Source organism: Dermacentor andersoni, chromosome 2 (assembly GCF_023375885.2).
Source record: "Dermacentor andersoni chromosome 2, qqDerAnde1_hic_scaffold, whole genome shotgun sequence".
Lineage (NCBI taxonomy): Eukaryota > Metazoa > Arthropoda > Arachnida > Ixodida > Ixodidae > Dermacentor > Dermacentor andersoni.
In genome coordinates, this window is record NC_092815.1 from 114,588,622 (window position 1) to 114,611,111 (window position 22,490).

At 43.5% G+C, this 22,490-nt stretch overlaps 1 long non-coding RNA gene across 1 annotated transcript in view; it reads right to left on the minus strand.

Annotated features, from left to right (window-relative positions):
• The window catches only part of LOC129387544 (uncharacterized), a 138,499-nt gene extending 118,829 nt beyond the window's left edge, over positions 1–19,670 (minus strand). The window contains exon 1 of the long non-coding RNA XR_008614708.1: positions 18,899–19,670. This is a non-coding gene — a long non-coding RNA (uncharacterized lncRNA). The remainder of the gene's footprint in view (positions 1–18,898) is intronic.
• Positions 19,671–22,490: the final 2,820 nt, after the last annotated feature.

Here is a 22,490-nt window from a genome sequence, read left to right on the forward strand (position 1 = left end):
TCCATAAACACTTCGTTCGTAAGAGCTGTTTGCCATATCTCAGTCTGGAAGCTTTGTCTGCTTCCGTGCTCGTGCTTTCACCGTGGACTCTCCTCGTCTACCTGTAGAGCACGCAATTTGTGATCGCAAAGTTTGAAGCATAGACAAAAATCAAACCACTAAAACCATTATACATAATTCCAATTTTGCCGTAATGGAAAAGCGCCCGATCAAAAGAAATTAAAGGAAAAATTTATCTGAAGATCAGGCCCGCAGATGGTAGAGATTTCGCTATGCCTGTAGTGGGCGTGAACGGAGAACGGAGTGAATTATGAGTGCTTGTGACGGCAAGCACACCGTCGGGAACCGGAGATGGGGGTGGCAGTGAGCTGGAAATATTTTGCCGTGAGTGCCTATGAAGCATGCTAGCGTGCAAAAAAGTAAGGCTGAATTGTTGCCGGCTTTTTATTAGAGCATTGCACATCGAATTCTGTACGGCCAAATTTAGCACCCGCCGATTGACGACAGCTGCTGTAAAAAGAGAAAGGAAGGCGTCTCGTATCTATTTCTTGACTGTATTTATGTCATTTTTTGTACCCGTCATTCGTGTTATAGGAAATTTCACCCCCAATAGTTGCTTAAGTGAACGCACAGAAGAAATGGAAAAGAAAACCTTTGGGTCGAAGCATCCCATATCAAAAATATTTAAAGAAAATGTTTCCTCTAAGAGCTCTTCAACAAGGACAACTTTCACTATGTCTCCACTTCTTCACTGTACTTGTCACCCTGGTAACAATACCATCATCAATTCAAGATCAGTTCAAAGACTCATAATTATCGTTACATTTTTTTGTTGTTTCTTAACTTTTCTCCTTCTTCTCCACGAGCAACTCCTTGAGCACAGCAGTACAGATAAGTATTGCTAGTTATAGTTATGTACGCGTATTCTCAAAGCCGTTCTTATGTTAGAGTTATTTAAAAGAGCAGTTACTAGAAACGCGGACATTGGCGAGATTTGATTAGCAATGACGGCCGTCCAACTGCGAACAGCATTTATGAACTAAAACCTCTGTGAATACAGCCCACGTTGCTTGCAATATTGATTCCCGATAGAAATCATGCTATAATAAAATGTAGACAATAATATAAAGGCACACCCAACAATAAGATACTGCGGAAAGTTAAAAAGGAGAGCACTTGTTTTTTGTTTTATTACCAAGTTTTACAAGTTTTAATACAAAGATCAATAAAATAAGCATTACCAAAAGATACCACCTGTCACAATAAACAGACAGCCATGTTGAGAATCTTACAGGAAACGCAGAAAAACGACTTCTTCAAAGGGGTGGCGTTGATGATTGTACAACAAACAATATACAAGAGCAGCTGTAATAACACACCTTCTACGTAAATGCCTTGCGCATCTTGGTAATGCCTCATGAAAAACCAAGATTAGGTGTAAATTGGAAAGCTACCCCCTTTTTTCTTTGCAAATAATAAAATATCAGCATGCCGGAAAGCGCCCTTGTGTGCTCTCATAAAAAGACTTCGTCATCAGCCGATGTCGCGTGCCCCTCAATAATCCGAAAGTCTCGCCCAGGGTTGTCCAGTCAAATCTATCTCGCAAGAACTGCGACCATTCATCCCAAGGCCACTGCAATGCCGCAATTGTATGAGGCTGGGACACGTGAGTGCCGTGTGCGAAAACACGAGAGTTTGCTCACGCTGCAGCGAGCCCCACGCTGCAGACTCTTGTGCAGCCACGGTTTTCAAATGCACCAATTGCCTTGGGTCCCATGATGCTTCCTCGAAGGAATGCCCCAAAATTAAGAAGGAAAAGGCGATCTTGAAGCAGATGGCGAGAGACGATTCGTCTCGCCGGGAAGCTGTTGCGGCCGTTAGAAAGCGACGCTCCCGACGCAGCCGGACTTCAAAGAACGCTGATACCTCTATGAAGAGTACGCCCCATCTGACATCACCTCCTCCTCTGCCCCGTAGGCCTGGGACAATTCAATCTAAATCGGACAAGGCCATGGCGGAGAACAATACAACTTGGTCCTCACTACTAAAGCAACAGCCAAAGGCAGAACAACAGCGGAAGTCACAACCGAAGCCGCAGCTGATGCCGCAGCCGATGCCACAGTCGGTGCTACGGCCGATGCCACAACCGCAGGAGATGCCACAGCCGGAGGCGATACCGCAGCCGATGCCACAACCGGAGGCGATGCCGCAGCTGATGCCACAACCAGAGCCGGAACCACGTCAAGTGATACAGCTGCGCACGACTGTATAGCGAACAGCGCGAGTTCCTGACAAATTGCCCGAAGAAGACCGGCAAGTCGTTATGATGCTCCGGTCTCTGATGAATACCCTTCGAATACTCTTAAATAACCTGCACACTCCGTCAGCGCGAAGTGCAATGCAAGTGCTAGATGCTCTCAGTTCAGTACTTGCAACTCTTGAGTAAGCATCATGGCTTACCCGCATCATTATATTCGCACTGAAGTCAGAACGGCTGGGGTTTAGCTTAAAGATATACTGCCACGCACTGCAACGTACTGCTGACGCCCACCGGATCCTTGGTCTTCACTGGTACCTTCACCTTGCATCACCAGCTATGAACGTATCGACGGAGCACTTGCTTTGACTTGACTGATTTCCAAGCACTTTGCTGCGTGCACAGACAGTGTTCCCTCTATCCCGCTTTCCTCTTTCTGTTCCCCCTTTCCCTTCCCCCAGTGTAGGGTAGCAAACCGGACGCTCGTCTGGTTGACCTCCCTGCCTTTCCTCTCTTTGCTATCTCTCTCTCTCTCTGCAACTTAAAGGAAAGCTTGCTTAAACAGGACAATGCCTGCTGCTGCCAGGACGTCTGATAATGTTTTTGAGCTTTAGGTTGCTGCCTGTATAAATGTACTCTTTCTGAATGTTCGCAACCGGGAGATATATTTATTTCAAGTACACTAAAAAAACAACTAAATCTTGTCAAATGTAAGAACTTCAGCACAAAAGTGCGCTTTCTACGCCATGAATTTACTATCTAGTTAAGCTGAGAATTACAATAGTATATTGTCGATGTGATCAGCAAAGAGATGATGCGATGTGATAGTGCTGTGTAGATTACGGAGGCTGCACATCTCACTAAGAAACTAACAGGCTATTTTACGCGATTAAGCGAAACATTTATAGGGTGCCTGTCTGTTATTTTGTGCTTTCTTTGAACGCAATATAAACGTAGAATAGCACAACTTCCGTTGTGTAATACACGTCTACAAACACATCAAGCACATCGCAACAAGTGAAAATTAAGCTGTATTAATTAAAAAACCGTGTCCGTAATCTTAGAATACAGCTGATGCAGTGAAAACAGAGATATAGGACAGATATGTAAGCTGTATACCTTTGAAGCAATAAAATATAAGCGGATGACCTCAGAATTTGTTTTACGCTCTTTGGCGGCATGAAAAAATAAATCCGATTGTGTGACATATCCTGGATAGAAAGCTAAAAAGAAAGTGGCTGAGCTTGCCTTATGCGACTTTCTTGTTTTCACGACAGGTGTAAGGCGGGCACCAAAATACGTTAACTAACTGCCCTTGATTACAGAAAGGATACGCTAGTTTTCAGCAGAACTTGCAAAGGCCTATGTCTCGAGCTGCTAATAATAAAAAAAAAGGTTAAGAGAGCTAAATGCGCGCAGAAGCTCTTGCAAATCGAAACTTTACAAGCGATTCTCTTTTAGCACTTTCGGCGTCATCGCTTGAAAAAACAAAGAATTTGAGCCAAAATTCCCCAAGAAACGCTCACATTATGCTAAAGCCAGAGTTCCTGCAAACAGCGCATGACTTTTCAAAACCTTAGCCGACCTTAACCAGCATCTTAATTTTTTCAACCCCCTCCCCCCCTCATTTAGAATGGTAAGTTTCGATTCCAATTAAGGAAAAGAAAATGACGGATATTGCGTCACTAAACCTGCCTCAGATGTATGCAATTTCAAAGCCATTGAATAGCCTTCTGCACATATGGACCTATAGGAGCGAATATACATCCGTATGTCCACGAAAACACTGATTGCTCCCTCAGAAAATATCTTTGCAGAAATTGATGAATTAAAAAAGAAGAAAGCGGGTAGAGAGCGGCTCGGAATATAGAATAATAACAATTGTGGGTTCACCACGCCATCATATTAAAATTGAGCTCTCTCAGCATTTATACATGGTGTGTCTGACGGTGCCGATAGCTGATATTTTGAGGCTTCCTGGTGTTTGAGGTTTGAGTGCGCTGAGCGGACGAAAACATATAGTGACCTGAAGCCACTGAGAGCTGGTTTCGTCAGTGATTTCAATGCAACGATTGCTGATAATTTAAAAGGTCCAACGAGAGATATTTCCCTTGCTGTATGTGAAATGCTTGATGTCGAACCTTGAGGCTCAAATGTTTTTCTGTATCCCGAAGGCATCGCTGCTGAAAGAAAGCACGTATAGAGTGCAATACCTCTATATTCAAAGAGACGTACCTTTGATCAAAGAACCGTTGGCTACAACTCAAAGCCACGGATGTGAGAATGTTGTGCATTCCCACGTTACCGTATTCTCATTTCCGTAACTCTATCAAGTAACGGAAGTAAGACGCAGTTACAAGATGGATCACAGCGACCAGTAGGTGTGCTTATTCACTGTTCTTTTCATTTTTGTTGCGTTATGCATGTGTTCCTCAACGGGAAAAGAAAGGGTCCCGACATCACAAATATGGTTTTTGGAGCATCACATTTCTCCCCGTAAAGGAAAATATTAGGAGGCTATATCAGCAAGCGGTAGCAAAAAGTGCTATTTAAAAAGAATAGTACTAATAGTAAGTCTCGATCACTCAGTCACACTATATTTGGTTCTAGATCTTCATTAAAAACCAAAAGGGATGCGCGGACCTAATGCAAGAAACATACCTAGGTGTAGAAGATGCGCACATGGTTACAACGACTTCGTTTATTTTGCTCACTTGTGTAAAAATGACACAGTTACGAACAGATGAACATGATTTGCATAAGAAATCCAAATGTTAATTTCAGTTTATTAACAAATATTTACAAATTCAAACATAATTTCCAACTTTTAGGGCACATTTTGCAAGCGTAGAAAATAAATCGGGTAATACTGAAGTGAGAAATACTCAGGAGGAATGTTTCGATTCGTTCTACACACGAGTCCAGCAAACTACAAAACATAAACGCATATAGTTGCATAAATTAATCAAGGTACTTTGAATTGTCTGAAGAATACCTACGGAAGTTAACAGGGTCGCAGGCGAGTGTGTGAACAGAAATTAGCATACTAAATAAATTAATAACAAGATACGGCCTCAAACTTGCATGTCACCTATATAATCTGTACATCCAGCATTGCAACTGCTCTGCTCAACATGCCCCGTTTGTCGCATGTGCTAGGAAAGACCGTTAACGATGAAAAAAAACAAAACAAAGTAGACATATTTCTTTTATATATAATATTCCTGCAGAAACGTTCACAGAGGGTTAACGCGTGCCTATATATAGGTCCTGAGTCCTTAAGATAGTCGCGGGACGGACGCATTCCAAGCTATACGAAGACGGTTCAAAGCCATGTGCGACGAGGAAACACGAATACATTAGTAAAGCAAACCAAATGTGATAACGAATAAGGAGCTGCAAAAGGCTTGAGCGGCCTTCTGTTACCTTTCATCCAGCGTAACACCCCATGTTCTCCTCCCTGTCAACCATGTCAAGCAGAATCTCACATGAACACAATTACGTGTCAAGGAAGACAGGTGTACGGCCATCCAGAGAAGCACCGTAGACCTCAAGCCGTGGTAACGCGCCCCGTACTCGCCTATACAGAAAAAACGGAGCCGCAGGGAACACGGACAGTAGAGGCTAAGATCACGAGTTAATTAAGAAACTAATTAGAAAGACAGGCAGCGGCATTGTCTGCTCAGCCGGCGACGGGCGACAGTGGTGGTGGGTGAAGAGCAATCTGACTTTGCGAACTTCATGACATTGAAAAGCTACGCATTGATGCTAGCTCGCGTAAGTGCATTTGTGATACAATAGGAATATGAGCATAAGTAATAAATGCGTTAGAGAGATTTCCTAGCCTTTTCTTGCTTCGTCGCAACAATGTTTTCCTCTCACAGAATTCGCTCTAGCGATATCGATAGGCGAAAGAAAAGTAAACAAAGTAGAAGAGATCACAGAGCTGAATCTAATTTACCGGTTTAATTGAAGAAAAGAAGTAGGAGCAGAACCGGCGCTTGCCAGCAAATCCTCTTACTGACAGCTGCGCGTTTCCGTGAAAAGAAACAAATTAGTTTTTCTCCGAGCACTACTTCTGTTGAAATAAAGGCAAGGAGCGAGATCGATGTCGAGAGTGAGTCACAATTTCAAAGCGTTTCGATTCCTCTGGTCACTGCGCTCAGTGGCGCACAGACGGCTTTCGTCACCACAAAGTATATTACATGTCAGATTGCAACAGAACACGTTCGAGAACAATAATTCCCTTTTTTCCGTACACAACCATCCCCAGTTTGTACTATGGGCGATCCAGGTCGGTATAGAGAGATTCCTAATAGTTTGCGGTTGGCTATTGCGCAAGAACGCATGCTGGTGACCCTAATTACATGTCTGGAGGCCTGTGCACTGCATCAGAGGCTGAGCGCAATCTCGAGAACGCTATGGTCTCTAGTCATTTGAGAACGGCCTAAATGTGGAGCAATATTAGGCTGATTAACGCGGATTTTGTTTATCAATGTTGACAAATAACACAGTTAAAGTAGGTCTGCCAGTACGAAAATACTATGAAAACGTATGAGCCGCTGGGTGAGTGCATTATTGGTGACACGCAACACCGGCCTCCGTTCTCTTTATGCCGTCCAGAGTTGGGTCTCTCTGAACAGCGTTAAACCAGCTGGACTCAATATCGCTTTCAGAAGTGGAGATTCTCTTGGACCATGGCCGTGCGCGGAAAAGAAATCAATGAGGGCTTTGCTGCAGCACTTCAACTGGAAAGGTCTTTGCGGCTGTTTACAGACCACGTGAGCACATTCAAGTGCGTGAACAATTGGCTCTCTCTCTCTCTCTATCTCTCTCTCTCTACACTTCTTTCTATCTTATCGCCCCATTATAGCCTTTGCCCAGTGCAGAGCACACAGTTTTCAAGCTCCTACCACCCGCAGTCGGACAGTGAAACAGTCTCCAGTGAAAAAAACTTCTAGCCTCAGAGTGTTGTGAAAGTAAGAGGCAGTGCAATCATCGGAGCGTGAGTAAACACAACCAGTAAGCGCGGTTAGCGTATCTCTTTAACAAAAATTGTCGCTATGGCCACTGATGTGGGCCTTTTTACGTGGGCCTTATGGCGCTAGTAAAGAGGTCCACGTGCTGTGGGTCAGTGACGCTGCAGAGAATCGGTGAACTGCAGTTCTTCAAAAGTGGCCTTTGTGAATTCCCGTGGAGTGCTTGCAACACCAATCCAGGAGACGTAATTTCGCGAACAGATTCCCAGCCGTAACAAAGGGATAATTATCTTCTCGCGTATTTAACGAACCTCCACTCGTGGCCTTCGGAAGTTCTTTGTGCGCGCTATAATTAATTAAGCTTCCCACAAAAGTGTGCGATGGCAGAAGCACCTGTACTTTTGCGATTGTATGTCTGGTTATACTTTGCCTTCGCGGCTATTTTGAAAACCGAAGCGAATGCCGCGTTTTTTCAGAATATCGCGTCTACAGTTGCACAGTTTTGGCGCCTTGGCTCACCGTGTCTGCACTGTGGTCTCTTTGGAGCCTCGCTGCGTTTAGACCGGCGGTGGCAACGCACTTTACAGAAGGATATGCAGCCGGTTTAAACTATGCCTGCTAATGAAGCACACGGACTGCAGCCCTTCACAATGCCTGCACCAAAGTGCATGGGTTCTCTAGAGCCTGGATAATGTAACAGTTTTACCTGGCACGTACTCAGGATATTCTTCGGGAGAGGGGTGGCAAGGTAACCTTACTATCCATATGAGAGACCGGTCTACTTTATATTAGTACAAACGTTAATAATTCCCACCGCTCGCTATAAAGGCGCGTAAACCCGCAAGACAGAAATGAGATAAGGTGTATCTCAGAAGTGCGCCTATGATATACACATCTGCTTCACTTGGCAAACCAGGAACCACATGAAACTGATTCGCGCAGGAATTAAACGCCGAAAGGACACAGTCACGAATAAATAAACAAGCGAAAGCGTAAAATGAATATTTCTGGTAGTGCTTTTTTTAATGAGCGTTGGAGGAATTATAGTCAAAGATATATTTCCGGAACAATCACTGTTTTTTTTTGGGGGGGGGGGGGGGGGGGGTCCCTCGTTTACTGCTCCACCAAGTGAGGTGCCAAGGCCCATAGAGTTTCATACAATAATTACTAGAGGGAACTCTGGCGGTAGAGCCTAAGGGAGCTGCAATGGGAGCCGTTGAGCCGGCTTGGTAATTGTTGCAAGTACATGGCTTTGCCTAAACTTCGTTCTTCCGGCTTCATACGGCTTGGTGACTTTGTAAACTCGTCCTTTTCAACAATGTATTGCGCAGTAAATAATTAAATTAACATTATTAAAATTCTCCGACCGAAGGATTCCAACACATGACCTCTAGGCACAGACTCCCAATATTGAATTCATTATACGCTAGGATTGCATTCATCGGCAAGTGACATATAACGCCCTTATGAATTTATCGCGGGCACGCCAGTATCTAGAGACGCTAGGGGCGTTTAGATTGGGCCACCTCGACAAGCTGAATCGTTGCAGTTAGTAGCGACTGTTAGTGTTCGCAGCGTCTTCTGCACTTAGGAAAGTATACATTGCTCTGAAATTTACGACAATGAACGCTTAGAAAGCGTAATAAACGAATCCACAAGGACGAAGATCAGACAAATCCTTGTACTTCCCATCATTCCCATTGTGGCTCAACGATTGAAGCGCCAAACTTCCCTTTAGTACATTGTAGGAAACTCTATGTGAAAACCGACTCGTTACTTGGGAATTTGTCTAATGATGCGTGGCCGCCACTCCCGTACAACCGCGTAGAGTGCTGCGGTTCTAGACGTACTGCGCCCACCGCAGAAAGTTAGAAAAACACCCACATAAGTACAGCAGAGAAGTTCCTACGTCGGGCGGCTCGAATGATAACTGTAGAAGCGGTATTCAAAACACACGGAATCATTCTCCACTCCTGGCGGCGTTTTGTCTACTTACTCTTTAAATAAAAGGATTTTAATCCATCAATATTTTCACAAACAGCGGCTAAATTTGTTCATTTTCGATGTTCCTTCCTGTTTGGCGGCTGCCTCGGCTCTCTCCCTTCTTAGTATATTGCTTATTTTTTTTCGATTTCTTGAGATTCTTGTTTCTCGTTGCCACTTTTCCGCGAGAAGTACTCCACAAATAGGGGAAAAACCAGACTAGGTAACGGGTAAAATTCATATTGCTTATGGGTTCAACGGTTATTGCAGGGTTTGATTCAAATTTTGAAATCTTTAGGGATGATTATGAAACATAGATCATTGAAAAGATATCAATGGGGCCTTTCTAGCGGCAGCACATCGAAATAATGAGAAACGGGAAACCATTGCGGCATTTTTTAGCTAGAAGAATATCAATCTGTTTAACGCCCTATGCTCAGTGTCATTTCCCTTGAACCGATCAGCGATCGCTTCTACACATCAGCCATAATAATACTGCAACAGCAGCCAGTGTTGACCGCCGAATAAGTGTCAAGCCTATTCAGCGGCGCTTTAGGAGTGGTGCCGTGCCCGGGGCAGAAACCAAATTTTTTCAAAACCAAATTTTCTACTGAGACGAAATTTCCAGAAAGATATAACAAAAAGTTCAATTTGTATATAATCTGCAAAATGTCAGTAAAGTAGTAAAAGTGCCTGCGTTAACGGTAACATGCTTTTTAAAATGCGGCAATGTTTGTTGCAAGGCAGCACACCTTATAAGCCTTTAAAGTAGTGCTCGCGCACCACTCGCTTTTTTGCTGAACGTTCTTGCATGTGCTACCAACATTTGTCGCAGTGCTGCCAAGTGCGAGAGATTACATAAAATCTGTTATTTTACCTATCCTGTCATCCTTGAAATCACAGCCGCCCCACAAAGGCCGAGAACGCAGTTAGAAAATGCCCGCCACTTGTCAAATAATACTCTAGAGAAACGCCTACAACCTAACCGACAAAACACTTTGTAGAAGAGCTACCATGTGCTCTGCTGTTTTTCTCTCTGGGAACTCGCAAGTCGATCAAAACAAATAATATATTAGCGCACCGAGAACGAGAGCCCGCACAAAGACGCATAGTATACACACCCGTACCCAATATCGTCTGTCCTGATTTACGATGGGCCATATACCGTTGACAATTAGGGCCCCTCGTTCGCGGAAGAGTTTCCGTTATACTGCGGCTATATAACCGTGGAATCCCGCATCCGCCAAGAGTGACGCCATTGCTCTGCAGGCTCATTTATTTCGGCCGTACCTTCGCTGCTGCTTTTTCTTTTTTTTTTTTACTGCCACGGCATGCGGCCACGTGTGCCTCGGCAACCTGACAGTCATCGATTAGGCGATCGTGGACCAACGCTGACGCTTTTTACGCGTTTCCTCCGCGGCACGTGTTACGGGCTGAGTGCCTGACACGCCAGGCCCACGGTACGCACGCGTTGGGCGCCGCGGTTTCGAAGCTGTGAGCTAAGCGAAAAGTTGGAGATTTATATGCGGCCATGGACAGAGGGACGCGGAGCCATAACAAGATGGCCGCCAATTCGCGGCGTCGCTAACGATGAGCGATTTTCTTCCGCTTTAAACAAATGAAAAGAGAGAGAGAAAAGAGAAACAGTAAATTTAGTGAGCCCGAACGCTGAAAGCCGAGTATGGCGGGCCGGTCTGATAAAGGCATAAGAAACGCATGAATAAATATTAAACAGTAAAAACAAATGTGCACTTTATATGTTTTTTTTTTTCTGCATTGGTATATAGAATAAGGAATTGCAAGCTTTTGCCGATTTAAGCTCCTTTCAGAGGAAATTGCAGCACAACATATTCAGTAAAAGGCAAACAATGGTGCACATAAAAACAGAGTGATGCATTCAGTAACTGTGTGGAAATGAAGCTCGATGTTCTTTTTTTTTTATATGTGGCGTGAAGACACACCATCGCGTCGCCTGCCGCCAGAGCCTTGACGGGCAAAGTTCAACCACGTGCCAGAGCCTCTGCTTCGATGCCTTCGGGCGGGCTTTTATTTGAGTGGCGCTACCGCGGAATTTCTTTTTGTTGTAGAAGATTTGCGCAGCAGTGATTCTTTTGTATTTTATTTTTGTTTTTAATCCTTTATAAGCTGCATGAGAATATCCGGAACTTCTCAATGTCACTTTGTGTCAAGTCTTCCTCTACTTAACAACGCAGAAATAGAATGCACTGTAGCATCTAGAGAAGTTGGAGGTAAATCATAGGGACAAATTTTAAAGCACCCACATATACATGTATGCAATAACAAGTTCCATTCACAAGAGTAAAGCATTGGAATACGTGAAAGGAGATGTACGCGTCTGTAATGCAGCCAGTCATGCACCTCGCAAAAAAAAAAAAAAAAAACATTTCCATGACTAGTTGGTTATCAGATGTGACAGTGACCTTGTCGTAGATGTTCGGGATTTATTTCGACGGGTCAATTTACTTATTGCTTACTTTTACGTGCGTAACATGGCCACATACCTGCGCCACATCGTTCGGTGCAGTCAGATTGTTATTTTTGGCCCTCTACGTACCATGAGATGCGGTTACGTTATCTCTCTACGCTGATACTGCGCGTATCCTCCTCACTAACGTTAACAGGAATATAGTTTAGAGGATACATCTCTGTACCTCTTTTATTACGTTGTATCACCCTTACAATGCAAGGCTTTCGGAATCAGCACCCGCCTTCATTAACCTACATACAATATGCACCGGGCCACGTAGCCGTACGCGGCTGGCTCGCATGCGCCCCAGTGCACGATAATAGTGGCGATGAAAGTTCCCGTATCTTTTTGTGCGTTTTTAGCGTAGCAAATATGTGAGCAGTATAAGAGAAAGAAAAAGCGGTAAACTGCGATAGGAAAATGGACGTAATCTTATCTGCTGTCGATATTGTGTAATAAATAAGGCCGCTATTATTTGTGCTGCTGAAGAAAAAAAAAAACAGAAAAGAAGCGAGACACCTCTTCTTTTTTTAATTTTTCATTCGAACAAGCACTATCACCAAATGTAACCTGGCCGCGTCTTGTATGATGACAAGTTTTGACAAGTTACGGATAAGAAAACTCCGAGAAAATATATTAAGCCCGTTCAGGCTGTCAAATATATTGAACTCGTTCACTAGTTTAGTTTTGCCTACACGAAGTCTTAATGCGCCGCTATATAAACCATATATCTGACCAAAATAAGAAAGAAGCCATGCCTCGGCTGTATATATTCCGCGATTGGTATATTAAAAAAAACATCTAGAAGACCCCGAGGAATTTTTCTATTCTAGCATGGTAGTCGTCCTATTCAAGAACCTTTATGAACGGACAAAATGAAATAAATCGTGGGTGTTAAGGGCATGACGCGTGGCGCAACGAATTTCCTACGATCCAATGAGCAGTGGGGGCACCAGCTGACCAGCACCCGCACCGGTGACCAGCGCAATTAAGGTGGTGGACCGGGAGAAGAGAACGGCTCTGTGCCAACGCTTCCTGGACTAAGGCAGGCCTGCTACCATCCTTGGATGAGCACACCCATCTGGTCAATAATACTTTATTCCATAAAATGTTAACTCGGGCTAGTTGGTTGATTTGCATCTCGAACGCATTTTAAGCGCAATGAAAGTCAGCGCACGAAGTAACAACTGAACAAGGCGCTTAGTCATAGCTTCATTATCATACTAATCACATGATAAAATCGCCGCGCGCGCTCTTGCCGCGGCGAAACGATGTCACGTGATCCGAATTTTGACGCAGTAGCGATTGAAGCGTCAGCACTCCCATTGGTGATCCACTCGCCTTGTACCCAACAAATCTAGTGGACAGCACTGTCACACAGTGGAATAAGGCAAATATTTTGAGCTCAGGGCAATTAGAAGGGTTGTCGTTGGTAGTAAAAGAATGGGTATCGCGACTTCGCGTTCTCATGACTTCAACTGTAAATATCTACATTACCAAATACTGTCAAGGTGCACAAATTTGTGGCGGAACGTGCCAAACTGGCATGTGAATATTTAGAGCACCCAATGCACGGTACATGCGCGATTTTGCATTCCGCTCAGTTTCAGTTTCAGTTTCAGTTTATTATTCATTCATAACAATTTGTTACAAAATATGGTATACAGACAAGGGTCCCAATGTCAGAGACTGCACCGGGACCCTTGGATCAGAAGTTATACAAAAAAATTAAGCGGAATACAGAGCAGAGAAACAAATAATGAAATAAGCAAAATATAACCAAGAAACTGAGTGACGAACTCATAAAAAACAAAAGGAAAAGGAAAGATGCACAATCAATGGTAATTCCACAGCTTCTAAATAGCAAATTAACATTGTAGAAAATTAATCAGACAGCAAATAATTCTTCAGTTCATATTTGAAAGAGTACAAGGTAGTTGGCAACTTAATGGAATATGGAAGACTGTTCCAAAGTTTAAGCGCGCAAGAAGAGGAAGCCATCTTCCCGTAATTAGTATGACATAAAGGCAACAAGAAATTTCCTTGTGCTGCAAACCTTGTGTTATTGGGATTAAAAAGGAGATCAGAACAAACAAAGTTGTAAGAAAGTTGTTGAGTTAGTAATTTGAAAAATAATATCGCCAAATGATAGTTAAACAAATCAGTAACTTGAAGAATGCGGTTTGTACGTAGTTGTGAAGAGGCGTTAGAGAAAAGATGGCTTCGTGTTATAATGCGGATAGCCTGATTTTGAATGTGCTGAATAGAGGAAAGATGACAATGATAAGTATTACCCCAAGAAATGATACCATAAATGATACGACTATGAATGAAAGCGAAGTATAACGATAATAATGCTTCTTTGGAAAAAAATGCACGTGATTTGAGTAGTGCTCTAATGCCAAATGCTGTTTTTTGTTTGATGTGTGCAATGTGGTTAGTAAACTTAAGGTGGGGATCTAATTTGATGCCGAGGAAAGAAACACAAGTGGAGGCAGGAATGTCATGCCCATTCAGAGTTATGGTCGGAGAGCAAGGTAAATGTCTCTGTGGTGACTTAAATAACATGAATTGCGTTTTCGTAGGGTTTATAACTAGAAAATTGGCGTTACACCATTCAGTAATTTTCGAAAGATCACTGTTTAGTTTCAAAGTTAGCGAAAGTAATGATTTATCAGAGAGGGCAACAGTCGTGTCGTCGGCGTATAATATAGGTAGGGTATAATTAAGGCAGTCAGGTAAATCATTTATATAAATGGAAAATAATAGTGGACCTAAAGTCGAGCCCTGAGGCACTCCTTGGTTAATAATTTTGCTTTCAGCGAAAGCCCCGCCTGCGTACACTGTTAATTCACGATTAAACAGATAACTTTTTAATAAATTAAGAGCTGGACCAGAAATGCCAGCAGACTCCAGTTTAGTAAACAAAACTTTGTGGTTTATTGTATCAAAGGCTTTAGTAAAGTCAAAAAAGACCGAGCCAACAAAGTATCCGAGATCAAGTGAATGTCGAATATAATCAGCTAATGCTAGCAAAGCCAAGTTAGTCGAGCTTCCTGAACGAAACCGAACTGACAGGGTTCCAGCAAGCTGAATTTCTTAAGGTAAATGTTAATACGACGAAGTATTAATTTTTCTACAACTTTACTAATTGAAGGTAAAATACATATAGGACGATAGTTCGCGACTTGAGCTTTGTCACCCTTTTTGTGACTAGGAATTACTTTAGCTTTCTTTAGGCAAAAAAAAATCATCATCAAAAAAATCAAAATGAAAATCATCATCAATCTCTCATCAAAATGCGGCAGCAGCGGCTGAAAACGAACCCGCAACCATGAGCTGTGCGCCTCAGCCACGATAGCCTACGGCGGCGGATTCCAAAGGGGGAGTTAAGGACTAATTTACAAATTTTGGCTTTATTCGCGTCTTAGCGAAGATAGCAAAAAGTTACTGTGGTATACAATACTACAGACTACCACAAACATGCCGCCCGTGAAGAAGAGGGCACGCCGCTACTTAGTCGCACTCATGGAGTAAGCGACTTGTTGCTTCAAAACGGATCTCATTGAGCGGTGCTACCATTAATGCTGGCGCTTTAAAAAAAATATCCTCTTTATTCCTGGACTACTGAGAACGCGAATGTAGAAAAAGCGCTTATCCACCGTGATCTAAAAAAAGGAAAGAAAGCGAGCTTCTACGCCCCGTTACTCAGTGTGCGCACATCAGTCCGGGTAAAAAGTCCACGCCTACATTTTTTTACCCGCTTCCTTTCCACCAGAATTTCGCCGTGCTAGGCGGCTTATACTTTACTCTCGACGATCAAGCAGGTCACGCTCCCCTCGGCAAAGTGTTGAGTGCAAAATGAATGCAAACGTGTGATCATTTTTTTTTATATTCGAAAAGCAAGTAGCAAGCACATTATTTGTTTCTGAAACGTGTGCATGCATTTACATGCGCGGACGCTGATTTTATATCTTGTTTCAATCGTTATAAAGTTCTTGTTAGGTTTTCCCGCTGTAAATACTGTAAAGCTTCGGTGGGTGTCAGGCAAGTGCCTGATTCACATCGTCGATTAACTAAAACAAGATTGCAACACAATGAACATTAGATAATGTTTATTTAATTTGTATTCCGCTCTTACGTACTATAAAGAATCGATAGCCTTCCGCCCATCAAAAGCAAAGTGAAACCCACCGAAGCATTTTTTAAGTGAGGATACAGCAGTAAAGAGCTTGATCAATAGACATCTTCCGCGCATTTTTTTATAGGGTATATTGCAGTTATCCTAATACCCTAACCTCTTCAGTACCCACTGTATCGCCCGTTATTTTTTCTGTGTCTCGATAAGGCGGAGCAGGCTGAATTCAAGAGCTACTGAATAAATAAAGGGACCGCGCTAAAGAGGTTAGCGCGAAAGCAAGCCTCCCATGGTCAGTGAAAAAGAAAGAAAGGTTGCGAGACTTAGAAAGAACAAGTATTTTTCGAAATGGCTCGCGGCTCTGCCCCCAACTGGGTTGCAACAGAAAAAAAAATATGGAAACATTGGATCCTAATATTTTCCTATATCGAGATGCACACGCATATCTTGTCTGAAGATTCTTCTCTTGTTATTTCTTGATATTTAGTCAGTAAGTGTACTGAAGCTCGCAAATATAACCATTTAGATACGGGCCACCGCAATTTACATTGCGCATGAAGATTGAACTCAGGTAGTTTTTTTGTTTTTTTAGGCAGACCACGTTGGTTTGGAATGCTTAGAGCACGTCGCCCACGCGGTTAACCCGCGATTTCAACGTTTTACGGTAGCAGCGCTGTCACTAATACAAAGGTAAACCATAAAAACAGTGACTGTTTCCAAGAATTATGATATTTTTGTAGCAAGGTGTGCCAGAAAATAAATGTGAGAGTCCCACGAGAAAAAAACGCTGCCCACTGTACACCGACGGCGTCAAACTATCGCAACGTGTGCAGTGCGTCTTAAAGTTGTGCGCCAAAGTTCGCGGTAGACCCTGTGCTGACTTATAGGGAACTGCTACTTTTCGTGAGGCAAGCTTCCTTCCTTGCTCCTGAATCTGAGTCTGCCTTTTGTAAAGCTGAAAGCATCGGTGTGTTAGAAAGGTCTAAAGCACAGAGAAGTAAGATGCCAGTCGGCGCGCTAGTGTCGGATCTAATAAGTGGGGAGTCTTTAGCTTTCTCAGCATCAAACAAGAAAGGAGGCCCTGCCGTTCGTTGTAAAAGCTGCTTTCCGACAAAGGCTTTCGACATGATCTTGTCGCTTTTTCGGGAGTGTCCAGATGTGTAATCGTAAGCGGTGAACAGAGACGCTTTGAAGCTTTGTACACAATATAAAGTAAAAGTACTTAGATATACTATCTATGCCGAGAGCAAGTTGAGTTCAGTGCTTGTGTAGTGTGTATCTGTTTTAATGTTCCACTTTGTCTCATAAATTTCGCTGCCGTTGTATCGGTAATGTACAAATAGCTAACCAATTTCTCCTGGACCAAAGAATAAATACATTGGCTAGTGGAAAATTTGTTAGCCGTGCTCCAGAAAGAAAGAGAAGCGGTTCCTGTTTACTGAAAGTGATGCTAGAAAAAAAAGTAATGGGAAGGAAATAAATAATCACATCCAAATTGAGCTGCGTGGATGGTATAACATCAGCACATGGAGTATTCTGAGGGGACCTAATAAGGAAACGCATCTCAATTAGGCAGATGTCAAGGTAGCGATTTATTTTGTGATCTTTCAACCGCCTTTACGAGTGGCATCCTTGTGTATGACTTGCATAAGAATGCCTTGCAGTAATGTCATAGATTTTCATGAAGTATATTTGTGTTTCAGTCCTGAATGTGTCCTTGCTATGGTGGAAAATATTTGTAGGAGTTGTTCTCAGTATTAGTATCGTCATTAAACATGTGTGAGGCTTAAAGACATAGTTACATGGCTGTTACAGAGTGATTCTCTACATTTATTAGAAACATTTTATTTTAATAAATGCATAGAAGAAATCTTATGTTAGTCCCTTTACTTAGTGCTAATGAAAATCTTTGCAAAAAAAAAAAAAAAACGGGGACTGATGCAGTGTTATTGTGGTGCCTTTTTAAATTCTCAATGTGTCACGCAGATAGCGATTAGCCTCACTCATGTTTTTGCACTGAACCTCGTAAATTAGTAATTTACGAACCTCGTAATTTTGCATAGTCAAAATTTAATTTTACGACATCGCGCACTCCCGTTTTTTATGCGCGTAATATTGTGTTAGAGTAAGCAATCATCGCCGTGAGTACAACCACCACCCGTTCTCTCCACTACTCAAGAAGTTCCCGAAACATGAGCACGGTTCACGTTCAAGCACAAACTAATCAGCGTTCTGTGGGTATAGCTTACACTAGACGATGAAATGACATAATTTTCTCGCGTTGCTTTTCATGAACAGAAATAAAAGAAATGCCACACACAACTAATGCAGGTACATGGACAGGAAAAAAATAATTCCCACCAATTCGTTCGGTGCTCCCCACTGTATATTGATCTCCGATGTGTTCTTTGAACAGCATAGTAGAATAGATTTTTTTATAACTGCGAAAACACAGTCTAGAGGCAGCCGCCCGAGAACATTGTGTTTTGTAAGGCTTCCAAAGACTCATTCGTTCTCTAAAGATAGCAAACAAACTTGTATCGCTGGAACAAGTAGTGTATTACGGTGGCGCAAACCCACAAACTGCCAAATTTCGAATATAGTCGGAGTCCAGGTTATTGTGCCTTGGCTAATTTGTATCACTTTGCCCTTCGTACGTCCTCGAGAAGTTAGCTTGACTTCTGAAAGAAGAGGTCCTAAATGCGCCTGTGTGCAGGTGTTTTGAGTATTCCTCTCCTAATATTCAGAACGACATACAGACTGAAAAGCTAGACACCCTGGCGTGTTTAAGGGTATTAAATTTATTCAGCTTTAAAAACCAACAATACAGAACCTCTGTCAATGCTGGTGACCTTGAACTTATGTTAACTCTAACCGCGACAACCAGAAACTGAACTTCCAGATATTAAGAAAAAAACGCGCAAAGTACTTTTAGCCTCATGAAATCATAGCAAACATTTGCTTAAATGTTTCTAATAAGCGTAACGCTAGAATATCGCATACCTATCATGTGCCCATGCAAGTCAAAATGCGACAGAAAAGGACTGGCGTACCTTGATGACTGCGATGAATCCAACAGGTGGGCTTCGGTACCGTCGTGGGATGCCCAAATTCAAAGCCAGAATTCAATCGGCGAGTGAACAGATGCGTCCTTTAGATTCTAAGATTCACCTAAAAGAAGCCTGGGTTTGTAGACGGCACACAGTGTGCGATTATCTATCTAAGTTTCTTGAACCACAACACAGCCTCGCAAAATAGCCGAGATAATACGTCCAGTGCTTCCCGGCAGTCACAGCTGGTGGAAAGCTCAGTAGGCCGGAGGCAAACGATCTACTAACGGCAATTCTTTGCAAGAGACGCTCAAAAGCAGACAGGCCACTCCAGTTGTTCACCAATGAGACAACGTGGCAACTCGAATGAAACAGTCAGCGCCTGTAAGGAGTCACAGATATCATAATGTCATTCGGGTCTCAAAAAATGCTGTTCGCCAAACAAGTTACTAATCTCCTTTTCTTGGGCTCACACTTCGCACAAAGCCCCGCAGAATGTCGCAAAGTAAATTATCTCGCCAAAAGCAGTAGCCCTATTCCAACTTGTACGACACCGACGCCAGTTCGCGTATCCACGCTGTCAGGCGCGAGAGCTGCGGGAGCGACGCGAAGTTCGTCGGTCGGCGGCCGATTGTGCCCAAAGCGGGCGCACGGAGGAGGTGGCACGCCTCGTCACCCTTTGCGCGCACCGCCCGACACAGGCTCCGCCGCTCTCGCCAGGTCGAGCCGCGTCGTCGGGAGCAGCGGGAGCACATGTGCGCGAGCCGAGCGAGAGTCTCGGACCCCGGTCGACCGACGCGCCGGGGAAATCGAGGAGGCGCTCCCGAACGCGGGACGGACGCCAGGCGTCACTGGCCGCGACTCGCTATCGGCCCGGCAGCACCGCTTCGCCTGCCTGGAGGAGGCGCTGGAGGAGGGCGAAGCGAACGCGCGCAGGCTCGCGAACGGGCATGCGCTCTTTTCCTTCTTTCTTCCGCGGGTTTCCTTTTCCCTCTTCTCCTCCTTTTTGATGTTTTCTTTCTTTCGCGTCACGATCTCGCATTTCTTTTTTTCCTTTCTGATAGTTGACTTAACCGAGTATTTAAGCTATACATTTATCTTTTGTATGCGCATTTATCGTGCGTCAAGAAAATTAATTGCAATAGAAAATGAGGCCGTGCTCGTTTATTCGCAGTCTTTTAATGAATAAACGTCCAAAGCGGAGCAATAAAAGCAATAGTGCGCCGGAAAATGTACGCATGGATACCAAGCATGTTAATTTTTGTGCGTATTAAAGGTCGGCGACCTCAGGTGTCACTGAAGAACGTTCTGACTTGTGATCCTGAAAGCTATCGAAACAGTCGGGTAAGACGTTAAACGAGGAACGCTTTTCATTTTAGGCCAACTGCTACGGTTTCTATATATTCCCTGGAGTTTTCATCGTCCATACATCTCAAAAGTATATATCCATACATTTCAAAAAGCTTTCGGAGTGGTGCCGAAGAATGTTGCGCAGTCTTTCAAACCCGGGCATGTGTTTCTTATGAAGCTTGTACGAGAGGTCGTAGCAGTTTACCGAGTGAATGCAAATCGTAATAGCAGTGGTTGGCACTGTTAGCAGTGCATTAAACTTAGCCGCAATCGCTGTGCAATGGCCCGTAACATAAGTATTGACCAAGACCTCTAGCGAGGGCGAGGTGCTGGTTCGCTGCATTGAATTCATCCATTCACAGAACACTAAAGGGTTTCTCGGATGCGTATGTTGTGGATACGGCCATTGTGTCCTAAAGGACGCTTATTGCAAACGACTGCTTTAAAAAAGAATGCGTTGATCGATGAAGTGTGTTGTGTCCTATAGTTGGCTTGCAACGTACATGCTAGCTGCAAAACTGCTTCTAGAATTTCGCAAGAGACAACAGACGAGGACCATATCTTGAGTTGCAATACCCAAATTTTTGTGCACTAAGCTATCACGAAAGTATTGTGGTTGTATTTGTTTTTAAAAAAATCCACCACTATTACCGTTACCTTAAGTCACTCGGGAAGGCATCTATACCCAGTGGCGTAGCAATAGGGGGGGCCGGGGGGCCGTGGGCCCCGGGTGCAAGGGGCCTGTGGAGGGGGGGGGGGTGTCATATACGTCTGAAGACACCCCTCTTTCCGCCGGCTACAACCGGGGGGGGGGGGGGGGGTGACAGCAGACCTATGGGCCCCGGGTGCCAGACGACCTAGCTACGCCACTGTCTAGACCTCATATCCCGCACAGTATAGACCATTGCCACGAGGGCGACATACCACATCGCAACCACTCATTTATGCCAGAAACGCGCCCGAATTGAAGTTATTTTTGACTGCTTGAAGATTGTAAGCATCACTAACGCAGGCAGCATCTGCAAAGCGCTTGTTAGTATTAGGTGATGCAACACGCTGCTCGTGTAGGTTATCTCGTTGTTACCATGTGGTGTTATAATATGCTTTATTGCTTGAATTCATGGGAGCGCGTGCTGAAATTTTTTTCTCATAGTTCATTTATCAGTGGCATATTTGGTGCTTGAGTTTCAGCGTATTACTGTAGCCATATACATTATTTTCTGTATCTCTAAAATATTTCCCGAAATCTTCTTTCTTTTTCGTTTTATTGCGATATTTTTCACTTTTACTTTCATGCTTGTAACGCTTCCTCTCTATAGCGCTTAACAGAGAACTCCCAAGTATATCGCAACTAAGAAATAAATAAACTGACAATTCTTGCTCATAGTTCCTTCGCTCCCCCCCCCCCCCCCCAAAAAAAAAAAAGACCCCTGTGCGCTCATTAGGCACGCGCCATCATTTGTGCGAATGAGTAGTGCTTTGTTAGTTTGCTGAATCCCTTTATGCAGAAATGTTTTTGTACTGTTGAAGAAAGACTCGTAACCCGCCGTGGTTAATCAGTGGCTATGGTGTTAGGCTGCTGAGCAAAAGGTCGCGGGATCAAACCCCGGCCACGGCGGCCGCATTTTGATGGGGGCGAATTTCGAAAACACCCGTGTACTTATATTTAGGTGCACGTTAAAAAACCCCAGGTGGTCGAAATTTCCGGAGTCCTCCACTACGGCGTGCCTTATAACCAGAAAGTGGTTTTAGCACGTAAAACCCCATTATTTAAGAAAGACTCGTACATGAAAATACACCAGAGCTTCGCTATAAGCGAAGATAACATGAGTCGGCGCCATCTGCTTTTGGTGTTTGACAGGAAAGCTTAGAACTGTGACTTGAATTGGTTGCGCAAGGGCTTTAATCATAGCTATGCTCTATCATCATTATATATGATGTTATCTCACATCTACCTCGCTGTGCCTGCTAAGATATGATCAGAAATGTGTATTTCTGCATGTCGCCGTATCGATAAGTCACTTGTTCAAAGTGGAAACATTGCCCTTGGAAACGACAATAGAATGATATTGCTCTAAACTTCATGTTCCGTATTTTTTGATATCCTACTACTATTTCTCAGACTTATGCATACCTTTGCAGGTGAGGAAAGTATGACTCGATAATTAACCATTTTCGGTTCAGTATCGTGGAGCAATTGCAAAGCGCTGGCTGTCATGGACTCGTCATATAGTGATAAAAAATT